This window comes from Chiloscyllium plagiosum, unplaced genomic scaffold (assembly GCF_037043375.1).
Source record: "Chiloscyllium plagiosum isolate Xiang-an unplaced genomic scaffold, Cpla_swu_hap1 HiC_scaffold_51, whole genome shotgun sequence".
In the NCBI taxonomy this organism is placed as follows: Eukaryota; Metazoa; Chordata; class Chondrichthyes; order Orectolobiformes; family Hemiscylliidae; genus Chiloscyllium; species Chiloscyllium plagiosum.
In genome coordinates this window covers 5263787-5279245 of record NW_028270189.1, presented here as the reverse complement: position 1 = coordinate 5279245, position 15459 = coordinate 5263787, and positions in this window count along the sequence as shown.

Genomic DNA, 15459 nt, shown 5'->3' with positions numbered 1-15459 from the left:
GCGTTTCAGGCATAAGCCTTTCATCAAGAAGGGTTTATGCCCGAAAAGTCGATTCTCCTGCTCCTCGGTGGTTGCCTTACCTGCTGCGCTTTTCCAGCAAAACACATGACCATCTTACTGACCTTACAAGGAAACGGAATGACCTATTGGTATTATTGCTGAACTGTACTATTATAATAATGTCATGGGAATGTCGTTGAGGACCAGGTTCGAATCCCACCGCGGCAAAGAGTGGATTTGAATTCAATGATAACAAGAAAGTCTAGAATTTACTGAGGATGACCTTGCATCCATTGCCAATTGCTGGAAATTCCCAATTGGTTCACTATTATACTTTATGGAAGGAAACTACCATCCTTATCTAGTCTGATCGACATGTGCTGCAAAATCACCATAATGGATGTGACTTGTAAACTGCAGTTTTTAAAATTAGTGATGGGCAATAAATGTCGGCCTACATCAATTCAGGTTATCTGGTTGGCATGGACGAGTTGGGCTGAAGGATCTGTTCGTGTCCTGTGTGGCCTTATGACTCTGTGATGTGTCAATATTGGCCGTTTCCCTCAGAACACCTGATCGTCATTTGGCAGACACTGAAGCCTAACTCCATCCCTCAGATTCATGCCAAAATCCCATTGTTGTGGTGCTTTTCTCCAACATCAGAGTAAATGCCATGCTGATAGGGTATATATTCAAGGCCTTTAGGTTCTAAGATCCAGAGAGGCCCACCTTTCACGGGAACAAGATCGAACCCGTCTCACAATCCTTCTGATGATCACACCTCCTCATCGACAGCCATCACCGACACTGAGTATGCTCAAATTAACACCCAGCCTTGCACCTGAACACTGGTTTCAGGCTAAGATTGTTCCAGAAACAGAAATTAATGGAAAAGTTCAGCAGGAGTGGGAGCATTTGTGAAGAGAAATCAGAGTGCATATATCTGATCCATGACCCGTCTTCAGAACAGATAGTAGATAGGAAACGATTGGCATTTACACTGAAGATATGGAGCTGTGGTGAGGAGCAAACAAGAGGTGGAGTAAGTTCCCAAAAGCAGTTGGATAGACAATGTCGTTGGGAAAGGTCAGCCTGAGAATGTGAATGTGAATGTCAATTCGTGCCTGTCTACGGGCTGTCTGTGGTGAGGACCCCATCTGAAGGTAAGGCTTGGTGTGTAGGAGATAAATTAAGGATGTGCGAGGGTGCTCACCTCCTTAAACCGTTCAACGCGATTTTGAGTCCAGAAGATTGCAGAGTTCTCAAGTGGAAAATGACACCCATTGGATGGAGGACCAGCCATCCTTCACATTTCCTATTGGTTTGGAGCTGCTGTCAATCAGCCGGCCCGGTTCTAATCAGAAGCATGTGCTGTGGTGGTCCTGCAGTTGTATTTCGGCGGTAGAGTTGTGTTAGGAATTGTTGAGGACCTCTCAGAGGAACAGGGAAGGAAAGATAGAGGAAATGTGTGGATTCAGATACACACAAGAGGAGAAGTCAGTGAATCCCAAATGAAACCAAACTTTCGGATGTTTAGGCTGGCGGCATCCACTTCTCAAATTGAGAAGTGATGGACATAGGAACGATATTAGAGGTACTATCTTTATACATGCAGTAGTAGGAGCGTAGAACACAAAACTAGCAACATTACTGGATTCGACAACTTTACGGACATTTAAATGGTTATTATATAAACATATGAATGAAATAAGAATAGTGTAGTCGAGGTAGGCTTCAGATTGGTTCCACAGGTTGGCGCAGCATCGTGGGCCAGAAGGCCTGTACTGCGCTGTGATCTATGTTCTATCAATTAGCCCTTCCTGAAGAAGGGCTAATGCCCGAAACGTCGATTCTCCTGTTCCCTAGATGCTGCCTGACCTGCTGCGCTTTTCCAGCAACACATTTCCATCTCTGATCTCCAGCATCTGCAGACCTCACTTTCTCCTGGCGGCATCCACTCTCAGGGGACCCGAGTTAATAGGCGCCATCTTCACAGAACCTGGTCTGCAGCATGTCACATGTTCAATCACATGGCCGTGATTGCTCTTGCCTTTTATTGACTCCCACTGGTTGGGACACAGCCCTGCCACTATTACCTCTGCCACCAGTAGAAGGGTCACAGGATCCAAATCGTTAACTCTCTCTTTACAGATGCTGCGAAACCTGCTGAGCATTCCTAGAAAGTTAAAGCATAGAACATAGATCACAGCGCAGTACAGGCCTTCTGGCCCACGATGCTGCGCCAACCTGTGGAACCAATCTGAAGCCTACCTAGACTACACTATTCTTATTTCATTCATATGTTTATATAATAACCATTTAAATGTCCGTAAAGTTGTCGAATCCAGTAATGTTGCTAGTTTTGTGTTCTACGCTCCTACTACTGCATGTATAAAGAAAGTACCTCTAATATCTTTCCTATGTCCATCACTTCTCAATTTGAAACTGTGTCCCATCGTGTTAGCCATCGCCACATGAGGAAAAAGGCTCGCACTATCCATCCTATCTCATGCACTGATTATCTTTTATGTCTCAGTTAAGTCACCTTTCAAAATTCTTCTTTCTAACGAAAACAGCCTCAAGTCGCTTAGCATTTCCTCGAAAGACCTTCGCTCCATACCTGGCAATGGTTTCGTAAATCTCTTCTGAACCTTTTCCAAAGCTTCTGTACCAGTTCTATTTTGAAACTTTATTGCTGGAACAGCACAGCAGGTCAGGCAGCATCCAGGGAACAGGAGATTCGACGTTTCGGGCACAGGCCCTTCTTCAGGGCCTGAAGAAGGGCCTGTGCCCGAAACGTCGAATCTCCTGTTCCCTGGATGCTGCCTGACCTGCTGTGCTGTTCCAGCAATAAAGTTTCAACTTTGATCTCCAGCATCTGCAGACCTCACTTTCTCCTCGTACCAGTTCTATTATATGGCGACCAGAAATGTGCACAATACTCCAAGTACGGCAGCGCCAGAGTTTTGTAGCATGACACCGTAGCTCGAAACTCAACCACTCCACCAATAAATGCTGAAACACCGTATGCCTTCTTAGCAATCCCATCAGCCTGGGTGGAAACTATCAGGAATCTTTGTGCATGGACACCGAGATTTCTCTGCTCGTTTAACTACCAAGGAGCTTACCGTGACCCCAGTATTCGTTATTCATGTTGCTCCTTCCAAAGTGTATAACCGCACTCTTGTCCGTATTTTACGCGATTTACCACTTCTCAACCCAACTCTGCAGCTTATCTCTGTCCCTCATTAACCTGCAACAGCCTTCAACACTATCCACAACTCCACTGACCTTACCGTTATTCGCAAATTTACTAACCCATTATTCTATGCACTCATCTAGGTAATTTATAAAAATGACAAACAGCAGTGGCCCCAAAACATATCCTTGCGGTACAGCACGAGTAAACGAATTTCAGTATAAACACTTCCCATCAACCACAACCCTCTGTTTTCTTTCAGTTCGCGAAACCGCGAAACACCCTCAATCCTATGCCTCCGTATTTTGACCAACAGCCTACCGTCGGGAACCTTATCAAATGCCTTACTGAAATCCATATACATCACAGCAACAGCTTTACCTTCATCCAGATGTTTGGTCACCATTTGAAATAATTCCATAAGGCTTGTGAGGCACAGCCTAACCTTCACAACACCGTGTTGATTATTACTAATTAACTTATTCCTCTCTAGATGATTATAAATCCTATCTCTTATAATCTTTTCCAACGCATTACTCACAATAAAAGTAAAGTTCACTGGTTGATCATTGCTATGGTTAACCCTACCCCACTTATTGAACACGGGCACAGCAGCTGCTATCCTCCAGACTTCTGGCACTATTCTTGTCGGAAATGACGACATTAGGACTGAAGCAAAAGGCTCTGCAATCTTCTCCCTGGCTTCCCAGAGAATCCAAGCACAAATTCCATCCGGCCCAGGGAACATATGCATTTTCACACTTGCCAGAATTTCTAACACCTCCTCCTTTTGAAGTTCAATCCCATCTAGCCTATATCTCAGTATTCTCATCGACAACATTCTCTTTTTGTACGTGTGAACACTGACTAAAAGGATTCATTAGCGCTTCCCCTATATCCTTGGGCTCCATGCAGAATTTCCTACCACTATGCCTGAATTACCCCATACTTTATCTCGTCATTCTTTTATTCTTGATATACCTGTAGAAAGTTTTAGGGTTTTCCTTGATCCTATCTGCAAGAGACTCCTTATGTCTTCTCCTGGTTCTTCTTAGCTGTCACTTCAGATCTGTCCAGGCGGATATCTAATTCTTAAGCGCCATAACAGAACAGTCACGTCTCATCCTAATACTAGACGTGGACTATCAATAGAGATCCAGTCAGATCAAGAATCAAACTTCACATGCAAACTATTCAAGCGGGAATCACACGGACCACTAGAGAGATGGCATCAAACACTGAAGACCATGTTAAGGGCTTATGTTCAAGATTATCCAGATGATTGGGATAAGGTAGTTCCGTTTGCACTTCTTGCGATCAAAGATGAACCGAATGAATTGATCAAATTCAGTCCATTTGAATTAATGTTTGCATATGAAGTAAGAGGACCATTAAAACCGATTAAGGAGAAATTACGAAGTCAAATTAAGAGACCATCCATTTGGACGAGGTGGAAAATTGTCAGGAATGATTAAATAGAGCTGGAGAGTTGGTGAAATGTATCACAGCATACAATGAAACAAAAAGCAGATAAGAAATCACAAGTGCGCAATTTTCCAATTGGGATAAGGTATTGGTGTAATTTTGAGCGTCACATTTCAATTGTGCCCATTCCCTGCAGTTTATTTTTATAACCTATGCATCCTAAATCTTGCCTAATCGCATCATAATTGGCTTTCCCCCAGCTATAATTTTCGCCCACGGTATGCACCCATCCCTTGCCATCGATGAAGCAAACATTAACGAATTTTGGCCACTGTCACCGAAGTGCTTACGTCCCTTCAAATCTAACACCTGGCCAGTTTCATTACCCAGTATCAAATGCAATGTGGCATCATCTATTATTGGTTTGTCGACATACTGTGTCAGGAAACCATCCTGCACACGTTGAACACAAACTGACACATCTAAAATACTCGCACTACAATTTTTCCAGTCAAAATTTGGACAGCTCAACTCCCCCGTAACAAACACCCTGTTAATCTTGTTCCTATCTAGAATGATATTTGCTATCTTTTCCTCTACATCTCTGGAACTCTTCTGAGGCCTATAGAATACTTCCGACAGGGTGATCTATTCTTTCTTGTTTCTAACCTCAACCCGTATAACCAGAGTAAACAAGTCATCAAACGTCCTATCTGCCACCATAATACTGTCCTTCACTAACAATGCCACACCTTTGCCTCTCTTACTCTCTACTCTGTTCTTACTGAAGCATATACATCCCGGAACCAGAAGAAACCATTCCTGTGCCTGTCCTGTCCATGTCTCAAAAATGGCCGTTACATTGAATTTCCATTTACTAACTCATGCTGCAAGTTCCTCCACCTTGTTTTGGATGGCTTTGGCGTTGAAGCAGACACCCTTCAAACCACGTAAGTTTTCAATATCCCAGGAAGTGATTATTTTTAAAAAATCTTTCGTCATTGTAAGCTGACTTTCCTGTCGAAGTGCCAATTTCTAAAGTTTTCTTCTCTCTCTCTTTCCCTTTTCTTCGCAAGAGATTTCCTGTCCATTGTTTATTGCTATGCCGGAGTGATTCTATCCATTTCTTTTTGTTCTTTGAGAGTGATTCGTTCTTTTTCTCTCTCCTCTGCTTTTAAACGTAATTCCAAACGTTTTAGTACCTTTCCATGTTGATGGATGAGCAGAGCGATCTTGTACACAGATCTTTGAAAGTTGCCACTCAGGTAAATAGTGCGGTGAAGAAGGCATATGGCGTACTGGCTTTTATTGGTAGAGGAATTGAGTTCCGGAGTCCTGAGATCATATTGCAGTTGTATAAGACTCTGGTGCGGCCGCATCTGGAGTATTGTGTGCAGTTTTGGTCGCCATGGAAGGATGTGGAGGCACTGGAACAGGTGCAGAGGAGGTTTACCAGGATGTTGCCTGGTATGGTAGGAAGATCGTATGAGGAAAGGCTGAGGCACTTGGGGTTGTTTTCATTATAGAAAAGAAGGTTTAGGGGTGACTTGATAGAGATGTACAAGATGATTAGGGGTTTAGATAGGGTTGACCGTGAGAACCTTTTTCCACGTATGGAGTCAGCTATTACGAGGGGGCATAGCTTTAAATTAAGGGGTGGTAGGTATAGGAGAGATGTTAGGGGTAGGTTCCTTACTCATCGAGTCGTGAGTTCATGGAATGCCCTGCCAATAGCAGTGGTGGACTCTCCCTCTTTATGGGCATTTAAGCGGGCATTGGATGGGCATATGGAGGATAGTGGGCTAATGTAGTTTAGGTAGGCTTGGACCGGCGCAACATCGAGGGCCAAAGGGCCTGTGCTGCGCTGTATTCTTCTATGTTCTATGTTCAATGTGCCTCATCTGCAATTGACCTCCAGCCATTTCAAAATATAAATTCCCATGACATTTAAAACAAATTCAAATTCTGCCGATTGCTCTAATTGCTTATCTTTTCTTCCCAAATGAAGGGAAACCTAACTCCAGCTTGTCTCCTAATTTCAACATGTTTGCCTTACTCAATGTTTGTTGACTATTCCAATTCCATTCGTCTAACTCCAGAAAATTCTGAGTGAATGAAGCATCCATTACTACACCCATAACCGTTCAAACCAAACGAATTCAACACCCAGAAAAAAGACTGATACTTACCACTCACTGCTTTCGAGTCCGACAAACGAAAAGTCAAATTGGAATAATAGAAGCAATCAAGCCAACTCTTTTATTGACGGGGCAAAACCCTTCAAAATATTTTTTAAAAGGTGCCCTCGCCCCTAACTTTTTTTATATTTTAAAGGCACGTGTGGATTGGATATTACAGATGTGATGCAGCCAACCAAACCACTGGGATTTCAGCAGAACAGAATTTATTTAAACATTGCATTGAAACTCAGACAAATGAAAATAAAATTTGGAATAACTTATCTATTCGAACTGAACCGACCTGACACAGCAACGTAACTAAGGAGATGTTCAAATGCAGTAACATACTATAAGTGCACCCTTTGCAAAAAGTTAAATTGAAGCACAGTTGGAGGGAACAACATGCAAAGAAATCTCAGAGACAAAGTCAGTAAGGAAACATTAAAGCAGCAACTTCCCTGGACTGCCATGGCTAAACCAAACGAACTTAACCTGAACTGGGAGAACTGTGAACTTCCCTGGCATTGGCAATCTCCGTTCTTTATAGATCTCTCGCACCTCTGCATTCATAATATCATTTTAAAAAGCGCAAAAAGACAATGTTACGTTGTTCAATTGTCAGCATCGTCACCTGTGTTGTCTTGAAAGTATGTTGATCGGTTAACAAAGTTTTTAAACAGATTTGGGAAATTTGGGCATATTGGTAATATCTTTGCAGATGTAATCAAGAGGTGTAGTATTATACACAGTGGACGTCGTTGCAAATCCAAATGAATTTCAATACAGTCTGTTTACGCAGAATGTGAAGATTTCTTTCAAAATTGTGATCACGATGGATCGTCACAAGTATCCATCTGCTTCACTCAAGTGATTCAGCAAAGTAAAACTGCCGTCACTGGCTAACTTCTACGGGCTTTCACATCAGAGGCAGTCACTTTCTCCATATGTTATTGACATTGTGGTTTCTTCCAGGGCAAGTTATGTCTGATAATAAGTAGTTTTCATGAAAACATATCTTTCACGAAATTGCCACTTGCATTCTTGAAAATATCCTGTCTTTAATGAGGCAGATGTCTCAGAAAGGGGATTCCCCTGTGAAAAGTTCGCTTGACTATGCTCAAGGCAAAAAAAAATCCTACTCACAAATTATATCGTGTCAACTATTTCTAAAATTGCTGTACACTGTTCATTCACGTTGCCTGTTCTTTGCAGCTGCTTTTTATTTTGTTGCAGGTCGCCTCCTTGTTATTCCCAAATTTCATAAGGCATACATATGTGTAGTGGACGATGTTTTCAATTAATGTTTTGGTGAAGACGTTGTCACAGAATTGCTTCAAATTTCCAGCACAAATGTAACTTCATATTTGAATATCGGGGTGATGGAAAAGCAACGTAAGTCACACAGAATGTGAACATTACGGGAGGCGGCGTTTCGAGCATCAATCATTCATCAAGAAGTCGGGGTTGGGTCAAGGAGGTTTAGAAATAAATGAGAGCGGGTGTGGCTTGGAGCAAAGTAGTTGAGAATCCGATAGGTAGTTGAAAGTGGATATAAATGTAATAGGTCGGAGATGAATGTGGAGCAGATAGATGGGAAGGTAGGTGGATAGGTAGGGCAGATCAATGTGTTGGCGTGGAGGTGGAAGGTTGGATCTGGGATAAGGTGGCAGGAGATGACGTAAGGAAACTGGTGAAATCCACATTGATCCCTTGTGGTTGAAGGGTTCCAAGGCGGAAGAAGATGCGTTCGTCCTCTAGGCGTCAGGTGGCGAGGGTTTGGCTGGGGAGGAGGCCTTGGACTTGCATGTCCTTGGTCGGGTGGGAGAGGGAGTTAAATCTTTCGACCACAGGGCGGTGGGGTCGTTTCCTCTGTGTGTCCCAGAGATGTTCTCTGAAACGTTATGCAAGCTTGGGTTTCGTATCCCCAATGTGCAGCACACCACATGGACAGTAACGGACACAGTAGATGACTTGTGTGGGACCTTCAATGGAGGCGAGGCGGGAGGTATGGGCGCAGGGTTTTCCGTTCTTGCGGTGGCAGGGGGAGGTTCCAGACGTGGAGGATTGGTTTGTCGCGGTGTGGAACTATCAAGGCAGTTGCGGATGTAATGGTCTCTCCAGAAGTCAGATAGGGTGGGGCGTTAAATATATCCGGAGTGGTAGGGTATTTTTGCATGTGGCTGAAATTTCAGAGGATTATGTAATATATCCAAAGAGTGTGGAGCGGAAAGTTATGACCAATGGGTTCTGCCCTTGTTGCAATTGGAGGGTTGGGGTTCAAGGGCGGAGGTATGGGAAGTGGAGAAGATGTGTTGGAGGGCATAGTCGACCTCGTCGGAGGAAAATTGCCGTCATTGAAGAAGGAGGTCATCGGTAATGATCCATAGTGGATTCAGTCCCCCTGGCAACACGTGCAGTACAGGCAGAGGAGTTAGGAATAAAGGCTAATGTTTTTCGAGGAAGCATGATTGGAGGAGATATCATCCACGAAGCTGTGAGAAACGCTGAGTTTGCAGTTGTTGTCCTTGTTGAGTCAGTCGCCAAAAATGGAGGCAGAGAGGTCCAGGAAAGGGTGGGCAGTGTCTGATGTGGTCAAGGTAAACTTGAGGTCAGGGTGGAATGTGTTAGTAATATTGATGAACTGTTCAACCTCATCGTGAGCGCAGGAGATGGCGTCGATAAAGTCACCGATACAGCGGAGGAAAATGTGGGGAATGGTACCAGTGTAACTGCGGAAGATGGACTAAGTGTGTACCCGACTAACAGGCAGGCATAGCTGGGGCCCATGCGGGTCACCATGAGTACTCCTCTGGTATGGAGGAAGTAGGACGATTCGAAGGAGAAATTGCTGAGGGTGAAGACCAGTTCAGACAATCGAATGAGTATGTCAGTGGAATGGTATTCATTGGGTCGTCGGAAGAGGAGGGAATTGAAGGCTTGGCGCCCTTTGTCATGGCGGATGGATGTGTAAAGGGACTGTATGTCTATGGAGAAGATGAGGCATTGGGAACAGGAGAAGCGGAAGTCATGGAGGAGGTGGATTGTGCGGTTAGTTCCACAAGTGCATGTCGGGGGATCATCGACCAGTGAGGACAGGATGATGTCAAGGTGTGCAGAGATCAGTTTGTGGAGTCAGGAGCAGGCTGAGACGATGGGTTGACCAGGCAGTCAGGTTTGTAAATTTTGGGTAGGAGGTAGAACCAGTTGATGCAGGGTTCCCTGACTGTGAGGTGGGAGATGATCGATGGTGTTGGGAGATGAAGTCTTGGTCAAGAGTGCAATGTGAGGAGTTGTCCGTGAGTTAACACCTTCTTCATTGGTGTTGAGGCCGGCGCGCCAAACTACCACAGCACCCACATTGTCTGCTGTTTTGATGGTGCATTTGGGTTTGGAGTGGAAGGGGTGGTGGGCTGTGCATTGCACTTCAGGATCTGATCATCTGACATGTATTGTCAAAAATGGCAAAGATTTAAAATCCTCCTGGCCCAACGACCAATATCAGTCTGAAAACTTAAACTTGCCAATGCACTTACAGTCAGGGACATGTCCCAAATTGGGGCAACCCTCTGATTTGCTGGCATGTTTCTAGCTATCGGTATCATTCTTTCTGTCTCCGAACTGAAAAGCAGCTTATGTTCCTTGTCTTTGAGCAGTGAATCATGGGAGAGAGCACAAGGAATGCACTGCCAACACAATAAAGGATTAATTCACCTTGCACCCTGCACATTCGAACGAAACATCAAAATCTACTTCTGCAATCGTTAGTGAACTGCTACCTCAGCAGGGCAGAAGACTGAGCAAACGCCTTTCCACACTTGGACCAGATGACTGTTTCTCCCCTGTATTAAATCACTATGTACACAGACAGGGTTTGCCGTTTTTATGATTTGTTTTTCGCTACAGCGATAGTCTTATAAATATCCTGGTTTCAACATTTTCTTTGTCTTTAATGAGGTCAAATAGCGCTTCAAAATCCCTGATCGATTAATTTATTTATAATGAGAGCCCAGTGAATGAAATACAATCCGATTTGATACTGAAACGTCACTTCAATATAATTACAGTGACAGTAAGAAATAATTCGGTTTAGATTTGATGCAGAAGTGCCTTCCTTAGAATTGCAATTCAACAGATTTTTGTGAAACGTTTATCAAGTTTAACTTTGATAGATTCGTCAAAACAGATAGCCAGAGACCAGAAACAAATCCCTTTCAGAAGAAGGCTTTCATTTCATGGTATGTCAAACCTCTTTATTGCTATGTGTAGGTTCGCGGGCTATGAAAGAAATTTTCAAGCTGCTACAAATGAAATGCAATCCCGGCATCAAAAGCAAAGAAAAGCAGGTTCACACATCCAATAAAAATTGTTCGGAAGTGTTTGTGAACTAGATTGTAATTTTGCATCAATGAGATCTGGACAGTATTGCATTTGGGGAATGTCCATGAAGTCGTTCGAATAATGAATTTTAGTTTACGGTGGCAGTGATGCTTCACTGGGATTGGAGATATATAACGAATATTTCTGTGTCAAGAATGGTTTCTTCCGTTTTGTTGTTTATCTTAAGATATTTGTAAACTATCTTACTTTAGTTTTGTTGCATGTAATTAATACAATTAAATTGAGTTACTTCATTTAAAGACCGTTGCCAGCCTTATGTGAACATGTTCTGTGACAACGAAACATGGTAAAATAAAGGGTAAAAACTAAAAGCTTTCAAGCAAAATTTCACGTCTGTTTCTGACTTGTCCTTCATTATTATCAAATGAGATCAGCACTTATTTACATATCGAAGTACTTTTGATGGTAAAAGTATGTTTTCTCCCCCAGTGAAGATCATACAAATTGTTGTTTATTTGCATGATTAGCAATGTCGCCCTGAGATTGCACCGAATTAATCACATGAAGTTAAACTGAGTTTTCGAATGAGTTCAATTTTCTTTGATGGGAATGTAAAATCTTCATACGCTCTTCGTGATATAAGTATTTAGGTGAACATTAACGTGATTATCATGATTCTATGCATTGACATCTTGCGGTGGGAGTTCAAACTGTGTTCAAATATGTTATTTTGACAGATAATGTGTTGGAGTATATCCAGTCCGAAAAGACCAGTCTTGACATAATTAAAATGCATTTTCGTAACGGATAGTACATGTTCAATATTTCACACGACTCTGCAGATTCGGGATTTGTGCTAAATACAGTCATAGGAGCATGGGAACAGCAAAAGGTCGTTCATTCTCCCGGCCCTGTTCTACCATTAACTTAGATTAAGGTTGATGTGTGGCTTGAGTCCCTATACTTGCTTTTGGCCAATATCCTTTAGCACATTTGCTTGACAAATGATTGTCTATCTCAATTTTAAATTATTAAATGAACCAGCATTTACATCTTTATGGTGTAGAGTATGAAACCTCTACCATCACTTAAGTGTAGATGTGCATTGTAAGGTCTCTCCACAAAGACCAAGTACATGAAAATAATTGACCTTTACCTGGCCTATTTCTTCAAGTTGCAAACTATAAAAATACAAAAGGATCACGCCTTAACTTCGACATTCGAGATGAAAGAGGGATATTTCGTATAATCTCTCAGCATAATCCAACTACTGAAGCTCAAGTATCATTCGTGCATTAAATAGCTTTTGAAATGAAGTCATTGTGAGAAATCATGTGATTTCCAATTGCGCAGAGGTGACAATGTGGCCATAAAGACTAAGACCCTGCACTGAAAATCCATCCTATATCAACTTTGTCGATCAACTGTTGATTGCTAACTGCCTTTCTCATAAGGCAAATGTGGCACCATTGTTGTCATATCAGATTCAAGTGATTTCATACAATTTTGACATGATTTGACTTTCTAAACTCCACTTCTTTTGGTCATTAAATGAGTTGTTGTTTCCACAGAAACGACTTCATTTGTTGGAGAGTGTCAAAGTGAAGCGCAACAATCCCATTCGTAGACGATAATATGAACATAGTTGTTAATGCAGATGTGAATCAACAGACAGTATGGCAAGTAAAAAAATTGTCATTTTAACAATGATGTGTATACATTGCAGATTCCCCAGAATGCTAGCTATGTAAACATTTTCAGTTATGTGGACAGATTAGGATCAGAGAATTGTTAAAGCACAGGAGTGGGCATTTAATCCGTTTTATCATCTTGTATTCACGTGAAATTGGAAGAAATGTGTCATCTTCTCAGCAGCCACGAATGATTAATGGATTCAGTGGGAGCAATACAATTCCCTTACCTCCACCATAGAAGACCAGGAAATGAAGCAACAAAAACTAAGTGATTTGAGAAGGCGTTCTTCAGAGAGAGAACACTGGAAGCTGAACATATGTTGCCAAGATCAGTTTTCGAGTCAAATTGTGAAAATACCAATCAAGTTTTTTGTGATTAGAGTTTGATGAATTTCAAACCGACCCAGGTGCATGAAGTAAGGATTCCAGTCAGACTCGATTATACAAAACTGTAGATAGGTTTTGACAGCTGTATTAGAGGAACACCTAGAATGCATTCGCATAGGTCTGATATTGTGGAGCACTGCGAGCGGTTCTTTTAATCATGCAGAACAACAACTGTGAATATCTAAGTTTGTGGCTTACTGGTAGTTTGTTTGAATCCACAGCAGATCATTGCGTCTTCAAATTACGAGATTTTCATATCAGATCTTGCCTCATTTTATGTTTAATTGAAAAACGTCCTTTTAGTTTTGAACGTTTTCAGATTTACACTCAATGTTTTAATGTCGCTCTTAATTTAGAATATCATTTCATGGATTTGTCATACACATTGCTTATATATTTCTCTGTTAACCAGCATGTTGCGTAGAAATATGTCGTTAACATTAAATCCACTTTGGTCTCCCTTGTATAGCCGCATCGATCAGGTATTTTCACCGTGGTATAACATAAGACCCCCTTTTAATCTTTCAACATGATCACGCTACTTTATTACCAATCTGTCAGAAGTTTCAAATTCGTCCTGGTAAAGCAGCGTCTCATTCAGTTCAATAACGAGCATCTTCAAACAACAGTAACTTAATTCCACTCATTGGACATAGGAAGAGTGATCTTTTAAATAGCAGGAGCAAACACCTCTGTTCATCGAACCATTTTCACATTGACAGTGAGATATAATATGAGAAAATCTGCCAGGAAAATTCCCACTGACCACAAATTTCGGGTCAGATGTTGCTTGATGCATTGCTCTTCTGATATTTGTCGGAATGACAGGCAATGTTACAACTGGAGAATCAGGCTGTGTTTTAAAATGTACTTACCGTTAGTAGCAAGATAACCGAGAGGCATACACAGTTTCCACGTCCTAGGAGAGGAAGACAAACAGTTTAACAAACTCACGGACATTCAAATAGATCTTCAGTTTGAAATTTGGATGTTAGAACTAGAAGGCTAAGTTCTGCTGAACTTGGGTGGTAATGATACCCAAGGTCAGGCAAGTAACCTCCTCTATCATGTCACACTTGCTTATTCGTTTTAGTTCCAGTTAGAAAAGAAAGGTTCCGCTTTTCTCACGCCCTCTACAAGATATATGGAGACATAAATGTTAAACTTGTGATTACAATTAAGTATTGAGAAATCAACATGCTCTGTAGTGTGGAAAAGAAAACAAAAACAAAAACAAGTTGAAATTGCAGAAGTTAGCCTTTACAATTTATTGGGTTAAGAAATATTTTGTGATTGACCAATCCACTGAGTCAACAGTGGATTTCGCTTCTGATCGATTTATGATTAATTGTTGTCAGAATCTCAAGGTAAATTTTTGCACTGAGAAGATAACAACTTGTGTTGAAGCAGGTTTGACCAAACTATGCTGAGGGAAAATACAGCCAGACATTTTGTTTATGAAGTGGTACAAATTAATAACGATATACCCTTCCTGTGGTATAATTCTAATGTTGTAAACGTCAGATACGATTTAGTTGGTTTCATTTGAAGCCCTTGTCTCGCATTCATTTTGATTTTACTGCTAAATGGTTTGAGCGTGAGACACATTCTACAGGTCAATTGAAGAAAATATGCGTCCAGAGTACATAGAACATAGAACATAGAAGAATACAGCGATGTACAGGCCCTTCGGCCCTCGTAGTTGCGCCGATCCAAGCCCACCTAACCTACACTAGCCCACTATCCTCCATATGCCTATCCAATGCCCCCTTAAATGCCCATAATGAGGGAGAGTCCACCACTGCTACTGGCAGGGCATTCCATGAACTCACGACTCGCTGAGTAAAGAACCTACCCCTAACATCTGTCCTATACCTACCCCCCCCCCCCTTAATTTAAAGCTATGCCCCCTTGTAATAGCTGACTCCATACGTGGAAAAAGATTCTCACTGTCGACCCTATCTAAACCCCTAATCATCTTATACACCTCTATCAAGTCACCCCTAAACCTTCTTTTCTCCAATGAAAACAACCCCAAGTGCCTCAGCCTTTCCTCATACGATCTTTCTGCCATACCAGGCAACATCCTGGTAAACCTCCTCTGCACCCGTTCCAGTGCCTCCACATCCTTCCTATAGTATGGCGACCAAACCTGCACACAATACTCCAGATGTGGCCGCACCAAAGTCTTATACAACTGCAACATGACCTCAGTACTCCGGAACTCAATTCGTCT